The sequence below is a fragment of the Castor canadensis genome, chromosome 4 (genome assembly GCF_047511655.1).
Source record: "Castor canadensis chromosome 4, mCasCan1.hap1v2, whole genome shotgun sequence".
Taxonomy (NCBI): Eukaryota; Metazoa; Chordata; class Mammalia; order Rodentia; family Castoridae; genus Castor; species Castor canadensis.
The window spans coordinates 149187973-149209973 of record NC_133389.1 but is presented as its reverse complement, the minus strand read 5'-3'; positions in this window follow the sequence as shown (position 1 = coordinate 149209973).

Here is a 22001-nt window from a genome sequence, read left to right as displayed (position 1 = left end):
GAAAAATACCATTTTTGTCCTTGTCATAATAAACTGGACAATAAAAATGAACAGGGCTGGGAACATGGCTCAAGAGGTAGAGTGCTTCCAAGCAAGCACAGGCACTGAGTTCAAACCCTAGTACCTAAAAAAAAAGAGAGAATGTAAGTCATTCCTAAAGCTTACTATACAGAAATAATTTTAATACATTTTGATAAATGGCTCAATTCTCCAAATTGAAAAACAACTATGATATTGTATTGCTTCTAATATGTTTGTGTAAGAAGCTCTCCATGATTATTTCATTGCTTGGTGTTAATTAAGCATGATTAGTGTGTGTGATAAGTAAAGCTGTTAGCCCTCACAAAGCTGGAAAGTGAAAGAGAGAGAGAGCAAGACTTTCTGTGATGAAACAGTTTTACTATGGACTTTCTAAGTAGATGCTATGTGAGAATATGCATCTGTGTCAATTCAGTTTGAACTACTAAACTGATTTGAGTCCTTTATTTAAAAATTCTCTTGTATGACCAGAATTATATTTCAGGAAATTAACATAAATATCTTTCTTATCTGTGTGCCATTTAGGGCTTTATTTAAGAACTGTAGTTAAAAGCAGTTTATTGGTGAAAGTCTAGCCCCTAGTGGACAGGAGTCTCTGGTACACACCCACACACTGAACAGGGTTCCTGCTTAAATCTTGAGAGTTCCAGTATTAAACAGTCTTTAATATTCTTGATGACAATATTTTCTTTTTCATTTTTGCACAAAAATATGGCACAGATATATGTCTGGCTTATAAGAGCTTCATAATATTTTAATGAATATTAAGACTGTTCTATTTCACTATTAAAATTTTTTTCAATCAGTGATTTTTAGCTTCTTAAACAATGAAAAGAGTGTTTTTTTTTTTCTGTCCTTTTTCTAGTCCCCCTTTTCCCTTTACTGTCAATAGTCTGCTTCTAGGCAACATTAACACTTAGTGATTTTTAGCTTCTTAAACAATGAAAACAGTGAAGTTTTTTTTCCTGTCCTTTTTCTAGTCCCCCCTTCCCCTTTACTGTCAGTATTCAGCTTCTAGGCAACATTAACACTTTTTCTTTCAGGATAAATTCAGGTTGGGCTTATAACTTTAACCCAAACATACACATATATACCCCCACGAAATTGGGTATTGTTTTCAAAACTAAAAAGAGCTTCTCTTTAGTAATTTCTTTTGGCTTGTATATTTTGATAGCCAAAAACAATTAAAAAAATTGAAGTGCAAAAAGTAAACACCAAAATAGGAAAGAACGAAATATTAAAGAGCACTTAATTCTCCTCTAAACTTGTACTTCCCCAAGTCTTCTGAATTCAGTAAAACAGTGTCCATTTAGTTTCTCAAGCCCAAACTGAGTCGTTCCTGATCCTCCTCTCTCTCTCATCTTGCTGGCACCTTCGCTACACACGCTTAATCTAACCTCTGTCAGATTCTGCCTATCTATATGTTACCATCATCTCTCACCTGATTGCAATGGCCTCTTAGCTAGTCTGCCTTCTTCTACTCTTTCTCCTCTATAGTCCATTCTCTGCCTAGCCACCAGGTGATCACTTAGTATTAAAAATCAGATCATGTCCTTCCTCATACTAACCTTCCAAAGGCTTCCCATCTCATTTAGGATAACTTCTAAACCAACCAGAGCATATAAAGTCAGTATAAGGCTGTACATTACCTAGTTTTTGACCACATCTCTAGCTTCTCTTTGGTACTTTGGTTCAAGACATGCTGCTTTCTTTCTGCAGTTGGAGCATCTGCTCTTGCCTTGGCTGGAAGGTACTTAGCTCTGTCTTTGCATAATAATTTTCTTGTTCAGATCTCAGCATTAACCTCACTTCTATGAGCATACTTCTATGCCTTCCTATTAAATCACTCATTTTATTTTTTGCATAACTCTATTACTCTACAATATTTTCCAATCATCTTTTTTGTTCATGTTTATTTTCTCCTTTTTTTCCCCCTAGAATTAAGGCTTCAATGGAGCTGTCTGTTTTATTCAGCACCATATCCCCAGCTCTTCTTTAGTGCATGACATTTGGGTGCTCAATGTATAGTTGTGAAGGTTGATAAAAATAAAGGGGAAATGTGTTTTTCTGGGTAATAGACAGTTTTGTGCTATTTAATGCAGATTCTTTCAAACTAAAAAATTGTTTTGAGCCTAGGAGGTCATTTCAACCCATTTAACAAGAATCAATTGTATTTAGAAATGACTTACTATATCCAAGTCACTGCTCATTGTCCCTTGCATATATTAGTTTATTTAATTCTTATAATACCCCTTTACATTGAGGCTCTGAATAGCACAGGTGGTAGAGCTGGAATTTGAATTAGGCAGCCTGGCTAGAAAGTCAAGTGGCTTAGTCACTGTGCTGTCTCCATAGGAAAAGCATCTAATCTTACAGGCATGCTTTCCTAATGTGTGGCCTACTGCCTAGCATGAAGTACAATAGCAAACCTTGACTTTTTTTTGTTAAAAATATAAGAAAGAAAGCAACCAGTTAAATATAGGAACTATTACACATTAGTTATGAAACACAAATTTAATATTATGCAAAGATAAAAATCCACATGCATTTGCTAGATGCTTAAAATAACCTTAAAATACAAAGCAATATATTTATGGATTAGCAACATGTGGATTTTCTGGTAACTATCTTGTCAAACTTGGTCTAGATCAGACATTAACTATCTTTTTGCATTAGCTTGTAACTTTTAAGAAAGACATCTGGAAAGTTTTTTGAAATTTATTTTAGAGCCCATGCTACCAGCTTCATTATGGCCTAAGGATGCAGAAAACAAACAAAAAATGGATGAGGACTTTCAGAAAGTACAGTGGAGGGAAAGAATTGGGTAAAAACCCATCTATAAATAATAGGAGGCACCCCAAAATGTGGGAAGGAAAACTTGGTGGGGTCCATGAGTCTCCTGGGCCTGCTATGATAGAGTGTGGTATCAGGAATCAGGAGACAAAATCTATTTATTTCTTTTGCAAAGTATCATTAGCCAAATGCACGTCAGTATAGATATAACTGATGATATTATATGAAATGTAACAGCTTACCTGCATAGAAGCAGAGCTCTCACTAGATGTCCTTTTAGAGAATATTATTTTCATAGACATGATGATATTTAATGGTTCAGAAAATGAGTAGCACAATGGTCATGGAATTGATAGAGATGTGTACTAACACTTCAAGCTGGGGAAACCAGAAAGAGTTAGTCTTTATTCTCAAGCATACCTTATAAATAAAATGATCAGGGAAAACCCACTGACAGCTTCTGGGGCTGCAGAATCATGGGATTGTAAAATGTACCAGGCATTTTGTTTTGTTCTTTTAATTTTAAAATTTGAAATTGCAAAGAGCCAGTAAAATGTGTTTTAATATGTCTTTATTTCCTCTTTAGTTTGACTATTTGACCTAAGGAATGAAATTCAGCCAAAGAAAATTAAATGCTGAACAATGTGTCATTATTCCTTACTAGATTTATATCATCAAACGAGAGATATACTCCATGGAATGGGGTGTGGGGCTAAACTGCTCTGCATATAATGGAAGGGAATTTAAAGTTCTCCCTTGATGGATGGGAGAGGCAGGGTTTTACAAGTCTCAGGTGTAGCCTAGATGGAGCCATCCAAAGAGGACAGGACAGCAAGGTCTGAGGAAAAAAAAAGTGGTCAGCAAGAAATTAACTTGGGCATGAGGCCCTGGAACTTCTAAAAAAGAGTAATTCTCAAGTTCAGTTCTAAATTATTCCCCAATCTACCCATTTCTATAATCTTTCCTTTTTCCACATAAATTGTCAATAAAATGCACAGACAACACTCTATTTTGAGGAGTAGGAGAGGAGGGCCCAAGTAGTGTGGAAGGAAGATCACGGTTGCCAAGTGAGAAAGCAAGGGATGAAACTTAGGTTCAGAGTGAGAGATGATAGGAACATCTGTCTACCCAGGAGAATGTGTGCGACTGGTTGGGAGTGTTCTGGACTCCCCTAAGTACATGGGATAGAGACTTAATTCTTTTAGCTTACTTATGAAAGCAATGAGTTCCCCAAGGCAGTAAGACTTGGGAATATTTAGGCAGCAGACATTTTTGATTATATATGTAAATATTTGTATCATGGAATTTTTAGAATACTGTAAGCAAAAGCATTATGTTAGCCTCTAAAGAAGAGTGAGTATCCAGAGACAGAAGATGTATCTTCTTTGCATCCATTTCTCTTACTTCTGACAACAGGCATTGGGCATCCACTCCTTCCCCTATTTGGTCCATATAGTTGGGTTAGAACACACATACTTTAGGACTAGGATGATCAATAATTTCAATCCTCTAGCCATAACAATTGGTTAGAAATGTAGGTATTGATGCAACCAGTTGGCACCAGTGAAATGCAAGGAGTTTTCTGAGTCTTCCAGGGAACCTACCTTTCCCCTAGGCCTAAATCTTCTATTGGCTTCATATTGGCTTATTTAGGATCTGTTTCAAAGCACAATAGTAGCAGCAGCTCAGACCATGTTGCTTTCAGTTTTCTATGTGTGGATTCTAAGAAAGGAATAGCAGCTGCAATGGGAAGAGTCATCTCAATACAAGTGATGTGAATACCGGGAGAGGAGAGCCTGAGTGAGGGAAAAGAGAACAGAGTGGAGGAACTGAGCTTACACCTTAAACTTTAGGCTATAGATGGGGTTCCTTGCAATCCTCAAAGCATGTGTTATTATCTCCCTTTGGCAGATAAGGCACTTCAGGCTTAGAGAGGCTAAGTAAACTGACCAAGTCAGGAAGAAGACTTGAATATCATAATATTCAAATTCTATTCCAAGTTCTAATCTTATCTGCCTCTGGGCTTCTAAAAATGAGAAAAGTTGAAATTTGGGAACCAGGAGTTTTACAGGGATTTTACCTATGGTTCAGAGAAAAGATTATTATGTGGCTTGATTTCTGTGGGACTCCCACTTTGCCCTCTGTCCTCCATATCCCTCACCCTGCTAGTTTACTGCAGAAAACTTTAGCATCAAGTCAGCACATCTGTGTTGACCAGGAAGTTTTCTATTTGTCTTTACTATCTAGAAAGTAGGGTTTACTAGGGGAAAAAAGTCATTTAGAATCGTAAAACATAAAATTTAGCTACTTTTCTTTACCTATTCTCATTGTTTCTTAATTGTTTGATATAATTTACTCATCTCCAACAGAGGTATATAAAATACCTGAATTACTGAAAATTCTGAATGCCCATGTGAGTTAACAAGGCTATTCTGTGTGGAAGAGCCATTTTAAATCAGAAGAGATGGTTAGGACATTAGTATTCTGAGTATATGCTTTCTTGCACAAGAAAAAGTTGAAGATTTTATGCATGGGGAAAGTGAGCATGTGCCTATAAGAAGATCCTGTGGACAGTGGAGTCTGAGGTCTCCTGGTTAAGGCTGTGTAAGCTGCAAAATGTCACTTCCATTTTTAAAAGTTAACCAAAGTAAAGTAATTTCTTGGGCTAGGTTTAGAATCTAATGACTGTGCTAACTAGTGATTTTTAGTTATAGGGAAGAAAGATGTCATCTGCAGCATATGGAACTAATGTCAGGAGAAACTTTCATCATTTAAAAGGGCACTCATTCACTGGAGGGCTTATTCCTAGTCTCCCTTACAAATTCAGAACAAGGCACAGATTTAAAGGGGAATTAATGTAAAATATTTCTCCTACCTATTTCCTGGGTAGGACTTCTTTAATTTAGAAACTATCTTAGTGCTCATGATTTAGTCTGATTTGATATTAGTTGGACTGAAGAGCACATTAATGTATCAGATGGAAAGCAACTGAAGTCACTGCATCCAGGCAGGAAGGCTGGTCCCCAAAAGCAGACTGTACCAACGGGGCAGGAGAAAGCCTAAGAAAAGTTTAACCAAGTGAAAAGAAGATTTGAAATCTCCAGAACATATTGTTGTGCTTTTACTTTAAATCCATGGAGAGAGCTTAAAATCACTTTAGTCTCAAGTGAGATCTTTGCGTTACAATATTATAATTTCAAATTGGGAATATTTGGAGTGGGTGGAAAAATCTATTTCCAGGGTACACAGACCTGTTACTTAAATGATTTGGAATCCAATATAAGAGAAAGACACTGTCTGCCCTGAGGTTCACTGGAGCAATTCATGCCACACATAGAAAATTCTTCCCAAATACAGAATTCACAACAATGTGGATATGTATGTGTGTGTGCATGCACACATGTGTATAATGTGTAAAAAATTGGCCAGGTGCTGATGGCTCATGCCTGTAATCCTGTTACTTGGAAGGCTGAGATCAGGAGGACTGCAGTTCAAGGTCTGCTTGGGCAAAAAGGTCATGAGACCCTCTCTTAAAGAAAAAAAAGCTGGATATGGTGGTCACAGCTGTAATACCAGCTATGGTGGGTAGTATAAAATTGGAGGATCACAGTCCAGGTCAGCCTGGGAAAAAGTTAAGAGCCTATCTCCAAAATAGTCAGAGCTAAAAAGGCTGCAGGTGTAGCTCAAGCAGTGGAACATCTGCCTAACTAGTGTGATGCTCTGAATTTAAACTCTAGTCCCATCAAGAAAAATAAATAAATAATTAAATGTAGACTGACATCAGCAGAGGGATGAAATCGTATCCCTACATAAAGATCAATTTGAGTAATTATCCACACGCAAAAATACCTTCATAAAAGCTAAGGAAACCAGGGGAGAGATTTCAGCACCTGAGAATAGCACAGAAATAAGAAAAGACACATTTAAAGAGGTAGGAGAAAATGTGTTGCATTTCGTGCATCACCTCTCCCCCACCCCTAGACAGCACTGTGGAGAGAGATACCTGTGTGACTGCACAGACCATAATTTAGACCCCAACACCAAGCATGTTCCAGTAGAACCCAATGTCAGGCAGGCACCCACAGCCCCAGACTGCAGGCTGCTATCTGTGCTCTAAGCCTCCAGACCTGATTCAGCATCAGATGGGTCCTGAAGCCCGGGCTCTAGGCCTACATGGCAGACTCGATCTCCAGGCCACCCTTAACACTGACCAAGCCCTAAAGCTTCAAGATCCAGATTGCCCTAGCACCAGATTGACTCCTGCAGCCTTAGTCATCAGACCAGCACTGTGGAATCAAGCCTCCAAGCTAGTTCCTATGGATATGGCTCCAGGCTCAACCAGTCCCTTGCTAGCCTTGGTAGCTACAGGCTTCAGGCTGACATCTGTGGACTGAACCTCTAAGTCTGTGCTGGCATCAAACTGGACCTTTTAGCCCAGGGCTCAAGTTGTTAGTAGTGAATTCAGTCTCTGAGACATTCAATTGGCTAGCTAACCCCCACAGCCCAGGCTCTGGACTTGACTCAGTGGCCCTGGGGCTGGGGCTAAGTTTAGTACCAGGCCAGCTCTACAGAATAAGCCTCCATGCCTACCCTAGGGAAGGGCTGACTCTAGTAGCCAGAGGCTCTGGAATTCTCCCAGAATTAGACTGGCCTCCACAGAACCTGTCTTCAGGTCCACCCTTACACCAGGATAGCCCCCATATTCTTATTCTTTGGCCTAGCATTCTGGGAATCATTCTCCAGAATGACTGCTATAGATACAGGGTCCTTAACCACCTACTACTAAGCCAACCCATGTGGCACAAGACATCAGGCCTGTCTCAACATCAAGATGGCATCCCTGGCCTCAAACACTGGATGGGTACCACAAACACAGGGTCCAGGCTTGCGCAGAACCAGGCTAGTCTCCATAGTCTACCCTCCAGCTTGGCTTCTACACCCCATACTCCATCAGACCCAGGTCCAGGCTTGTCATAGTATATCCCAACACTACACCATCCCCATAGACCCAGGTTTCAAGACTGCTACTAAGTACCCATGTTCCCAAGCTATCCCTTGTGGACTTGACCTCTTGGCCAGCAGTTGTGTTCTTAGCCTCTAAGCCAGCCCTAGTGGACACAAGATCCAGGTCAGCCACAACAGACTTAGGCTCAAAGCTAGCCCAGCCTAGACTAGTACTAGATTCCAGGCCAGTTTCTGTGGCTCCGGAGTCCACAGGACCCATGGTCCAGATTTCTAGGAGACCTAGGGTAGATACCAGTTCCATGTCAGACCCTGTGGCCAAAGCTCCAAGACAAAGCTTGGACCATCCCTATGGATCTAGGCAGGATCCAGGTACCAGGCCAGTCTGTACAATAACTAACAGAAAGTCTGCCCTCAGACCATAACAGATTGTCTGCCCAGAATCTCTAGACAGGGTGACTAGTAAAGGACTCTCCCAGACAGAGCCAATCTGCAAACTGAAATAAGTCCTTACTTCTTAAAATGTGTAGACATCAATGGAGGGCAAAAAGAATCATGAAAGAGCATGGAGATACTCCCAGCAGCTGACCCCAAAGAAATGGAGAAATGTGAACTGCCAAAGAATTCAAAATAATTGTTTCAAAGAAGCTCTGTGAACTTGAAGAAAATACATTGAAGAAAATTCAATGAAATAAAGAAGACAATAAATGTCCAAAATGGGGGACTAAGCAGAGAAATTGGAATTATAGGAAAAAAAAACCCGAGGAAAATTCTGGAGCTAAAAAAATAATAAGAAATTGAAATGAAAAATGCAAAACAGCATCAATAGAACTGATCACGTAGAATCTGTGAGCTTCATGACAGGATATTTGAAAATATGCAGCTAGAGGAGAAGAAAGAAATGAAGAAATCTTAAAAGATTTATCTGGCAACATCAAATTATCAAACATTTGAGTTATAGGAATTCATAAAGGAAAAGAGAAAGACAAAGGGTTAGAAAGATTATTTAAAAAAAATAATAGAAGAAAACTGTTCAAATTTGAAGAATGATATAAATTCCAAATGCAGGAAGGTCGTCCAATGGCAGCAGAATATACATTCTTCTCAAGCACAAAATAGAACATTCTCTAAGATAGATCATAAGTTAATATGCTATATCACAAAAGAAGTTTTAGCAAATTGAAGAAGGCTAAAATCATTTCAAGTATATTTTTTGACCACAATGGTATGAAACTAGAACTTGATGGCATTTTTCTTAGTGATATTCCTGGGTTGTGTTGTACTACTTTTTTCATAAACCATTCTTTTTAGCTTTTTTTTTTGCATTACAAGCTCCCAATTCAAAGTCTCAGTTTGCCCTTGCCTAAACTCATAGGTGCAAAAAAGATTTAAAAAGTGAGCTTCAGACATTTTCATCTTCCGGTTTTAACTTGCACTTAGACCTTTAGCAGGAGGAATCTTCCAAACTGTTTGGGGGTTCAATATAGCACATCACCCCAGCCTTATAGGTATAGAAATAAGAGTTTTTCTGCAGTTACAAGTGAGCAGAAACTGTCAATAGACAGGTTTAGCTTTAAGATGTGTGGAGAAAGAGTAGCACACAGACAAGCTGCCTCCTCCTCTTAATTCCTAATTCTTCTTGATAAAGTAAAATGAGTTCTTCTGGATTAGCTAGTTTTCTTTCTTTCATTTTTTTTCTCTTTGTCTTTTCCTATCAATACATGTTGTAAAAGATTTATCTCCCTGTGCTCTTATGTCATTATGGAATGATTATTTTTCAGTTAGATGGTTTATTTTTAGAAGGCATTTATTGGGTTACATCTAGGAGTAAGAACATTCAGACTGGTAATGAATAGGGAAGTAGTGTAACCAGCTCAGCTATTCTTTGCATAGATATTTGTGGAAGACGTTACACTGTATTTAACAAGAATTAGAGTCTCTTCATTTGTGACATAGACCTAAACATTTCCTAGGTTCCCTTCCAGGTAGATGTGACCATGGGACTAAATCCTAGCCAGTGGAATAGATGAATGTAATGTGTGCCATTTTAGCTTAGCATTCATGATAGCCCATGTTCTTTTCCCCTCTGGCTGACTAAAATCGAATCATTATCCTGGAGATTGAAAATGGTAGAGTCACAGTATGGGAGGAGGAAGCAATGACAATGACCCTGTGCCATTATAACTTCCCTTTGATTTAAGATCAATTGCACAGACCTCATAATACCTTCTATCTACTTATTCTAGGCTCTGGGTGCTGCCTAGTTTGGTTTTTGATAACTTCAAATATCCATTTTATTGTATCGATATGGCTATTTCTAATAATGCATTTTTTAAACCCTGTGAGATAATGGATCTTTAAAATTTTCCAGTTTCTTTTCTCTGAACTGCACATTTTTTTCAACTATCTCCTGTGTCCTCAAATTCTGATATTCAACGACTAGTTTTCCATTCCCAAGGTCCCAGTATCACAGATAGAAATACAATCTTGGAACCTTTACAGCCTAGTATAAATCAATGCAACAAAAATGAATGCTGTAACAGTACTACAGGACAAATTCAGAAAAAATTCCATTTTTATCACTTTACAGTATGATTGTGTGATCTAATGTCTTAAATGAAATTACAGACTATTTCTCTTCTTGGGTTTTATTTTCTATTAAAACTTTTAAAAGCTCTATTTAATAAAGGCAAATCTGAAGACTTCTATATGAAATGTATAATTTAGAATAAAAAGATGGAATTATCAATATATTTTCACATTTATGTACTTCATAAGTAAATATAATGAAGTATCTTTGAAATCTTGCTAATTCTTAATACTGAATTGATTAAAGTGGTACTTTCTTATTTCTTATCTTTTTTAGTGTTGGAAGGATTTGGCTATTAAGTTGGGATATATTTCAAATTATTTGTTTCTTAGGAGCACCAGGAATGGATAAGAATACTCCAAGATTCTTTCTTTTTCTTTGCTTTGTGATTGCATGCTACATAATAAGCTACTGTTTCATCCCCTTCTTGAAGGAAAGGAGAAAAAACTCTCTGCAAAATAAAGACATTGAAAAGTTTCCTGAATATATATTACATGCAAGGGTTGTTTTTAAATTAATATTTTCTTTCAAGGATAAATGTTATTGGAAGGCTGATTTCCCTGCTCCCCACCACCCACCGGTTTGTGCTAAGGATTGCTCTTGGTGAAAAAGTCGATAAAGACTTACACAATTAGGTATTAATAAACTGCTAGTATTTGTCAAGTACTGTTTACTTCTCACTGCAGAAAAAAATTCAAGTAAGTAGTCTTAGTTTCCACAAAATTTTTAGCAATAAATAGGTCCTTCATGTTTCTTTATAGCCATAAAATTGGGATGGGTGAGACTAGCTTTAATAATACTAAAAATTCTAGCATTTGTTTCTGGAACATAATACATTTTTTTTGGCAGCACTGGGATTTGAACTCAGGACCTTGTACTTGCTAGGCAAGTGCTCTACCACTTGAGTGGCTCTTCCAGCCTTTTTTGTATTGAGTATTTTTTAGATAGTGTCTCCACTTTATGCCCAGGCCAGCCTGGACTATGATCCTCCAATTTGTGCTTCCTTGCATAGCTGGGGACATGCCACTGTGCCCAGCCATTGGTTGAGACAGAATCTTATCAGCTGTTTGCTCAGGCAGGCCTCAAATTGTGATCCTCCTGATCTCTGCCTCCTGAGTAGCTTGGATTACAGGCTTGAGTCACTGCTTCTGGCCATAAAAATCTTTTGACTACCAGTTCAATTGAATTCATGAAATCCTTTTTGTATATTCAATATTGTTTTAGATTTTACATATGTCAATGAGGGACTACTAAATTCTAGCTTCCACATTGCATCATGCATCATTCTTGTGTGAATTTAATACAATAAATTAAGACCTAAGGTGGCAATTTAAAACTATATACCAGCGAGGCTAGGGATATGTTTTCCTGAAATTATTGAAAACCTCTAAGCACTTAGCACAGTATAATTGTAAATATGGGAACACTACTAATGTGCTTTGGGGTGGAGTGCAAATGTGGAAAAAGCATGGTTTGAATGAATATTTAACTTTGTCTTTTGGCATTCTTAGCTTTAAAATTCCTACATTAAAAATGAAATAGGATTCTATTTGAAATATATAATTATGTCAGTTGTGGTGAGTTGATAAGGCTATATGAATAGTTCAGATACTATACTCAATTTAAATACTTTATTCAAGCTAAGAACATTGTATAATACGTAAAACACACACATTGTAATCTGGGGCATATGAAAAATCGTGGTGTGCCATCTTTAATTTCATTGAGAACTTATGGTACAGATTTTGTCTAAAATGTTTGGGAGCTATGAGAAAAGTCATATATATTTATAAATGAGGTCCATTTGAGAAGGACAGGACCAACATATATGACTTTGGTTTTGCTCATATGGTCTTCAGCTTTTAACTAGAAGCCGTCTCAAGTATAAAGGATAAATAGCTATTGTTGACAAAATTCCTTAACTGTTTATTTGAATTACTTATCTGTGGCAGAGGCCAACAGCTACTGATTTAGTTTAGAGAATTGAGAACAAGAAGAGAAATTTGGACTTTTCTTTTGAAATAATGGAGACAAATAACAATGTCATTGTTTGTAAAAATTGACTCAGTTGACTTCCATGTTAAATTGATCTAACTTAAAAATTGATTAACAAGAGCAATTATTGGTCATTGTTTTGAAATAAGGAAATTTTAGAGAAAAAATAAGAAGTAGAACAGGAAATTTTTATTGTGTAGATATTTGTGAAAGATACTTCTCAGTACTGTGGAATTGTCCTCAGTAATTCTTCTTGAATGACATGGTTCACCCAAGAGGTAGATAATTCATAGTAATGTGTAGTTTTCATTTTTCTTTGGCTCTCAGGTACTGCTCTGTATGGTAGAATATGGTCTTATTCTGGGATCTATACCCATTAGAAGAATCATCTTTCTTGGAAATGATTCTATCTGTGTAAGAGATTTCTACAAATCTGAATGTGCTTCTTTCCTGTTCATTTGTTTTAGAATTGAGATGATCTCCAACCTACAATGATTTGACTTATGTTTCTTTACTTTACCATGATGTGAGTGACACATATACAGTAGAAACCATACTTTGAATGTTGATATTTTCCTGGATTAATGGTATGTGGTATGATCTTTCTGGTGATGTAGGCAGTGACATGAGCTGTAGTTCCCTGTCAGCCACTCGGTCCCAAGTGTAAAGTAGTGACACGCTACAGTATGCTATGATGCTAAGCTGTCATTGGTAGGATAGGTATATCAAGTGCATTTTTGACAAGATAAAATGGGCTTATTGGAACATAACCTCATCATAAGTCAAGGAGCTTGTATTCATCTCAGGCAGAAAATCAGGGCACTTTTATTGTGCATGGAGCTTGTAGGAACATTGCCTTTGTATGTCTTATTGAAAAGTAAACAGTGCAATTTCTCAGGAAATAATTTCTCTGTGAAATAATATTAAAGTTAGTAAACCTATTTTAGAAGGCATAACCTGAGCCATCAGGACCAAGAGCAGTGAGCCCTTGAGTTCAGTGAATGCTGATATATACGTAGTCAGAATCACCTGATTTTCTGTCTTAGAGAAAATAGTAGGCTGTTTCTGAGACACAGAGTGGTGATGGTAAATGTGAATTGAGGTAGAAATAAATGTCTTATGTTAATAGGTATGAAAGTTCTCTAGGGTCCTTGAAATTAAAAAAACAATCACAGTCCTACTCCCTGGAGTCAACCAACTGCTTGTTCCCTCCACCCTTGTCCTACTCACCCTTCCAGACTGTTCAGATCTTTGTTCAGGAGCATGAGCTTTGGAAAACCAATTCCCCTGGGACAAAGACAGCTTATGAATGTAGGAAACAAAAGGTTAGCTGTGGTCTTCCAGAATAGAGAGTAAGAGGAAAATTGTTTTTTGGTGTTTTGAGTTACTTATAATAAAGACACAACAATTCAGCAGGTTATTCTATCATTATGTGTGGAATACAGCAACTTGCAAGTTAAAACCAGATAAGAATATAATGTAACAGCAACTATTTTCGAATACTCTCAAGCAGTTTAAAGTGAGTGCCAGATACTTAATGGGTCACTTATTTTTATGGGGTTTGGTTGTAATGCAACGTTATGCTTAATTTGCCATTATTTTATGAAGTTGGCAGAATTTTACAAAATTGTACCACTTAAAAATTTTTCTAAGTGAAATGTAAAAACATTAAATCTGTATCAAATCAACTAGAGAACAAAATGTACTCTGAAGACTTTTAGGAATGAGTGGAAATGAAGGGAGAGGCACATTGTCATTTCTGATGGAATTGAGAGGCTATAAAATTCATTCTCTTCATATTTTGGATAGAAATTAAAGACTTGAGGGGCAACATTTAGAATTCATAGCATAAAATGTATTTGTTGGATTTGAAAGTTTCTCAAAATTGAAGTGCAACATTTTTAAAAAAACAAAGATTGTAAAGAGATTTAATATATTTGATTTCCTACTTACTATCCCCAGTTGAGATGAAATCAATTAAGAGCATCATCCTTTACTTCCTGAAAACTAAGTTATCATGGCCCAGAGTAGAGGAGTTCTAATGATTCTGTAGTCAGATGGTATTGAATTAACAGTATAAAGGGTTACCATTCATGCTGAATTCATGTTGAAATTCCTGAGAGCAATACATGCTCACGTGGACATGTGTTATAAGGAGAAGGCAATTAGAGATGATGAACATAGGCTGTAAAAGTGTTTTAAAAATCAAATCTATTTCTGTATGTATGCTAGGATGTATTACTTTCATGGATCTCCTAAGAGCAGGTTTTAACTATATAATGCTTAACACATAAGCATGCACTTCTGAACACCCTTTCTGTATTATTTAAATGGTTATCCATCAGCTCTTTCTATGACATTTGTGTGGTCAAGGGCAGTGGAGCCTGTAAAGTGACCCCAACTCTGATACATTCACCTGCAGAGGAATGAGTTTTACCTGACTTTTCCTTTTTGTATGGACTATAAATTTGGCCTCTTTTTTGTTTCTTTCTTATTTTTCCATCTTGTTTGTACTGACACTTTTTTGGTTGCTTTACTGTGACTAATGGATTTAGAGTCACTTTATTTTTCTGTGTATTGTCAATATTTATTATTTTCACCTGAGTTGGAACGAAATTTCCAAATCTATTTGATAAAAATATTGAGAATCCCCTGTATATAGTTTAACTAATGTTTACTTTAAACCCGAAGTATTTTTCATATGCCTAAAACTTTGAACAAAAGTTTTGTAGGACACTTATGGAAAATTAAGACAATGTAACTATATCAAGAGCTTATAATTTTTTTATCAAGTTTATTTAGAGAGATTCAAAAACAGAATAAAATTAATGGCCCAAAATGCTTAGTATGCAATACTCAGGTCCTCAGACAGAGTGTCCAAAGAGAATCTCAATTAGAACTCAAAAAGCAGAAGGGGTTTGTGGGGGTGGGGGGTTAAAATCTCACCATGGTTAATTAGTATTTAGACAGAAGGACAAAAGGAAAGGCAAAGAATAGGAGCAGGCATTTGCAGTGGATCCTTCTACAATTTTCTTTTGTTTCATTTTAAGTTTTTCCACTGATTTTTCTTCATTGGGACTTAATTGATATTTGTTTGTCTCTATTGAAACAGAATTCCATGGACTGGATCCACACAATAATGAGTTGACTTTTTGCTCCTGTGTAAAACTCTACAATTTCTTATAAGTCATTAAAATGGGTGGCAGAACTCTATTTTCCTTTCTAAAATCTGGTGATTTTTTTGTCTCCTAGTGACAGAGTTATTGATGAACGTTAGCAATGGATGAAAGTAAAATTTCTAAGATTAGCTCTTTCAGAAGGCCACGCCATCATCTCCACTGAGATATGGTAGGGGAGATATAATGTGATAATTATGGAAACTCAGAAATGGGTCATGTGTTCAATAACTATAATATACTTTTCTTTGTGTTCTGCTACTTTGATCATGACTGAGTTGACCAAGATGTGAATCTTTTTCCTTGAGAAACTCACTGTCTACTTTGTAAATTACAGCTGAGAAAACTAATGAGCAGATAGGCTGAGGTTATGCAGACAATTAACAACATGGACAAAACTCCAGCACAGGTCTCCTGAGGTCAGGGAGATGGAAGAAACACAGTCTTCCTTTCTTTTCCATTCACTCACTTAAGCTAGGAATATGCATTGAACTATGCTGCTGCCAATGTTACCAACAAATAGAGTTTCTACATTACCCAGGCAGACAGAAGCCAGGAAGATGCTCTACAATTTCCAGTTGACTGAATGACATGCCATATGATAGCATTGCTCCTGGTATTCTGTCCTTTCAAATTCTATTGATGTTTTAGATGCCCTATTATCTTAGTTTTCTTTGGCTGCTAGAACAAACTACCCCAAACTTAATAGTTTAAGAGAATGTAAATTTATTATCTTACAGCTCTGAAGGTCAGAAGTGTAAAATGAGTGTTACTTGGCTAAAATCAAGGCTGTTTCTTTCTGGAGGCTTTAGGAGTGAATCATTTTTTTGTGCCTTTTTCACTTGTGAGTGGCTTCCTGTATTCTCTGCCTTACACCCCGCCCCTCCACAACTTCAAAGCTAGCAAAAGCCAGTTTGATATTTCCTCACATAGCACCAGTCTGACATCAACTCTTCTGCTTCCACTTTCACATTGAAGGAGGACCTTTGTGATTATATAGGGAAAACCAAATGATCCAAGATAATCTTTCTGTTGTAAAGTCAGTTGAGTAGAAACCTGAATTCTACTTGCAATCTTAATTCTCTTGTGTCATTTAACATAATTGCAAGTTCTGGAGTTTAGGACATGGGTATTTTTGGATGACCATTACTCTTCCAGCCATGCCTACAGATGCAATTATTCAAATGGACTGAATGATTCTCTAAACACTTTCATGCTTTATGTGAACCAAACACTAAATAGGTCTCCACTCATAAGCCCAAGCTATATTTACCTTACTTCAGATGCACAGTAAGTATATATGCATATTAGATCTCAGCACATTAGATCAGTGTGCCTCATTCTCGGCCTGACAGACATCTGGGTCAGGTAATTCTTCATTCCAAGGGTGTCCTTGTATTGTCGGATGTTTAGCAGGATCCCTGACCTCTACCTTTTGTATCCCAGCAGCATTCCTCAATTTCTCTCCAGAAACCAAACATTTCTTTAGGCTTTGCCAGTCTCAGGGCAGGAATCACAGCTGCTCTGGGCTGTGAACCTCTTTAGATTAGGAGTCATATCTTTTCATTATCAGAGTCTTAATCTAGTGTTGTGAACATAGTGGGCACCTAGTGAATTGGAGTTGAATGAATTAATGACCAAAAATATAAAAATAATCATTATCACTACAGAAATAGAAGAATCTCATAATTCTACAATGGATGTTTGAAATATAACGAGATGAGCTGAGTTCCAGAAAATACTCATTTTGAGTAAGCACTCTAAACTTGACTATTACCTCTCACACCCTTCCTACTTGGCGATGTGCTAGATTGTCTGCATGTGATTGGGACTTCTCTGAGACCTGGACGGAAGGAGACAAGACCTTGAATCCTGTGTTTTCTAGAGACCTACATATCACAAGTACAGAAACGAAACAGACAATGCGTTCGTTAGATTCTTTGTCACCGCTAATGTTAGATTTACAGTTAGATTGGATCAAGGATAGGCACTTAAGGAGTTCACAGCATGACTTTTTAGCTTCAAACATCTGCTCTCATAACCCCAGAGCAAAGCTTTTCCACATCTCTTGACCTGCGTCTCTAAAATGAAGGCAGGTGCTTCCAAGTCCTGTGGAACTGTGTTGATTGTGCTACTGTTGACCTCAGAGAAGAACATGGATTTGTAGAATGACCAGGATTAAAGGAGTGAAGAGTTGGATAAAAGTCACAGATTGATTAGTAAAAATCTTACTCTCAGATAACATGATTGCAAAGATTGTTGTATAGCAAGCACTGCTCACAGATACATCAAGCTTCAGTTCCTCGCTTTTGACTTCTAATTAGTGGTTTCAGCAGTATTCATCAGTTAGCACAGATGCTGGGGAACTTGCACATGGAAACGTTTTGTTAGAAAATTAACTTCTAAGTTTGTGTGGATACGTATAATATCTAGATATAGCATAGGAAGAAATGTGGAAGTCATTCTTATATTGACAATTAGATGGATTCAATGTTAGAATCTGTGAATAGGTTTATTAAAATAGTTAATAAGATTTCATTATATTTTAAAAACACATAAAATATTCATTTCTGCAATGGAGCAGAATAAACCTTGGAAGCAGACCTTGCATCTATAGAGATGATTTCAGAAAGTTGCTGAGAACACACATTGGAGAAAGAACAGTTTCTTCAATAAATACTACTGGGGAAATAGGATATCCACATGCAGAAGGATGAAACGAGGTCCTTGTCTCTCACATATACAAAGGCAGCTTAAAATATATGAAAGACTTAGGATGTGAAACTCCAAATTTTGAAGCTACTAGAAGAAAACAGTGAAATGCTTTATAACATTGAAATGGTCAAGGATTTTTTGGTAAGACCCCCAAAAGTATAGGAAATAAAAGTTAAAGTAGGAAGTTAGGATTACATCAAACTAAAAAACTTTTGTACAGCAAAGTAAGCAATCAACATAGTGATGGAACAATCTACAAAATGGGACAAAAAAGATTTGCAAATTGTTCATCTGACAAGGAATTAGTATCAGGATATATAAAGAATTCAACTCCATAGCAAAAAACCCTAAATAATCCAATTAAAAATGAGCACAGATTTAAATATTTTCCAAATAAAGACATATATATTGCAATATATATATTTATATATTTTTTTCATATACTTTTGGAAACTATATGAAAAAATGCTTAACGTCACTAATCATAAGGGAATAGTATATCACCAAGACAATAAGCTATCGCCTCATTTCAATTAGAATAGCTATTAAGAAGACAAAAGATAACAAGTGCTGGAGAGGATGTAGTGAAAAGAGAACCCTTATCATTGGTGGGAATGTAAATTAGTGAGGTTGTTATGGAAAACAGTAAGAAGGTTCCTCAAAAAATTAAAAATAGAGCTACAATATGATCCAGAAATCTCACATCTGGGTATATCCAAAGGAAACAAAATCAGTATGTTGAAGAGGCATCTATACTCTTAGGTTTTTGGTTTTTTTTTTTACAGTATTATTCACAATAATTGATAAATGGCATTAACCTAAATGTACACTAATTGATGAAAGGATAAAGAAAATATGGTCTTTATACATAATGGAATACAACACAGCCATAAAAAGACGAAATTCTGCCATTTGTAACAACATGCATGGCCATTACATAAAAATAATCTAGGCACAGAAGACAAATACTGTGTGACTGCATTCCAGTGTGAGCTCTTAAAGTGTGGATCTCATACAAGTTGAGAGTAAAATGATAGTTACCAGAGCCTGGGAAGACTAGAGGGGAAAAAGGGTAGGAGATGTTGGTTGAAGGGTACCAAGTTACACTTAGAAGAAAAAAGTTCTGGTGTTCTATTGCACAGTAGGATGACTATAGGTAACGATAACCTACTGTATATTTCAAAAAGTCTATACAAAAATGTTTTAAATATTTTACCACAATGATTACAAGGAAATAAAAGATGCTCATCTCTATTAAGAAATTTTGATGTATAAATCTGTTAATAGTAATGATAAAATGTTTAAATTTTGTTCATACTTTGAATTTAATCATTTATTATAAGGATTCTCTAGATCATTATGGTCAATAATAAGTAAATTATGTAAAATTTTGATTTCTTAAAATGACAATTGTCTTTCTTATGGAATAAATGCATACTATAAGTTTTTATTTAATTTCTCATCTCAGAGCTTCTGGCCCATCCACAAAAGAACTAGTCTTTGATATTTGCCAACCTTTGGTCGTATAAAAATCATAGCTTTACATATATTGTTTAAAATTTTGTCATTTATGAAGGTATATTTATCAAGATATAAGGTTAGAACATATTTCATTTAACAGTTTGTTGGCTTGTTTATAACTTTTAAATATTTAGACATATGGTATATGAGCCTCTATTTGTATTCTTGTCTTGGGCGGGCCTACATACAACTTTGTAAGGTCGCTATTATCATTCTCATTATTTAGAGAATGGACCTAAAGTTCAAAGGAATTAAATAAATTGCTTAAGATAATCTGTGGGTAAGTGGAAGAGCTAGCTTCTCACCCTGATCTTTTTGCTCCAAAGCCTCACAAAACCACAATATCTGCCAATTACTAATGATTACAGCTCCTGCTTGTGGTCTTTGTGAAGGCAATATTAGAGAGGAGGGATATTGCTCCTGTCAGCTGCCTGTTCTCTCCAGAAGCCTCTATGTAGGTAAATCCTGCATCTCAGAAGAGTGCACATGTGTGAGCGTGTGCACATGGGGGTACGTGTGTGCTAGAAGTTGAGGGAGGAATTAGAGATTGATGCTTGAGTAACTTTAGTGAAGCATGATGGTATTTTATGGCACTTTTATATGAGGACCAAGCATGTTCAATTGCTTTAAATACAAACCAAAACTGGCCGAAGTCAGGATGGATGTTAATGTCCTATATTTTTCTGTGTAATGAATCAATCTCTAGTAACAATTATTACACTTAACATCATAAAGAACGTGCTCACTAACTGAAGAACTTATCCATTCTCTACTTCCATGACTTTTCTACAGTTTAAGGTTAGACAATTGACCCAGGCTGCTTGGGTTACAATCTTGGCGTTATCACATACTAGATATGTGGCTTAGGGCAAATTACTTAATAGTCTCAGTTTCACACATAGAAAATGGAAATAATAATAGTTTTTCCTCAGATGGTTATAGGATTAAAAGACTTAATGCATATTTTGAAACTTAGAATAAAATCTAGTAAGTATTATGTATGTTTGTAGTTATTACCTCCTAATGAATATTGATTTGAGACTTTTAATAGTCAGTTATTAAAATTCCAAATGATTAGGATATTATAATTTACTGAACAACATATTAAGGAAACTAAGTGAAGTAAGTTATTTAAAATGTCTCATTTATGTCAATTGTTACCTAAAAATGTTTAAATAATTGCTTCTGTATATAAGAATCCATCAGACTTACCAACATCTTCAAATGCTATCCTTTTGTAGTCTCCTGTGAATACAGGAGAACTGGGTAATGTGATCTTGGTATGTCTGAATTGGCTGCTTCTACCAAAAGTCAGCACTGTTGGATGCTTTTGCTAGTTTATTCTGTTGAGTGCCTGGGGTAGAACAAATTCATGAGATCTAGCCGTATGAAGTAAGTATTATTATGAAATAAGGTAGGTACTAACTGATTTGAGCATATCTATGTTTTAATAATATGGACAGGAAGTGCCATTTAATTTTAAAATTTTGGCAAATAATCTTTTTTAAAACAAAGTACTGCATATTAACTGGGTACCAATTAAGGTAGAGGCCATCTTGAATTGTTTAAGAATTCTTAAATATCATTTGTATGACCTGCTGTACTAAGATATTTTTCTGTTTAAATGCATTATTTGTGGTTAAAATAAAAGTCATTATAATTCATGATCTGTTACATAGAGATTTTCAGCTTATTTATACCTTCATAAGAAAATAAATAATTGTAAAGTGAGGTCTAAGTATTGAAAAAAGCATTTTGGTAAAAGCATGTTGTGATATACAAGTTCTGAGCCAAAATTGTAGCACTCTGAATAGCTTGAGCAAACAAACATTGGGTCACCTCAGATATCTTCTTGAAGGTACTTAGTGTTCATGTTCCAATTTAAGAGTAAATTCTATATGTATTTATAAGTCTTTACTATCTTCTGGTTTTGAGTTAAGCTGAAATGTTATTAAAATTATTTTAAGGGGCTGTGTAAATCTTAAAACATCAATGAAAAATATCACAGAAATATTAATAAATACTATTCTAACTTTGAGTATAAAATTGTTTGCTGTCAATGAGAAAATAAACAGCATATAATACTACATTTATTATATTGGAGATCATATTCCCCAAACTGAATGATATATGGCAAGAAATCAAATAATATGGCAGCAAGTTATTGTGTGCCTGTTAAAAACTTTTCACACAATGTTTTGTGTTCCTTT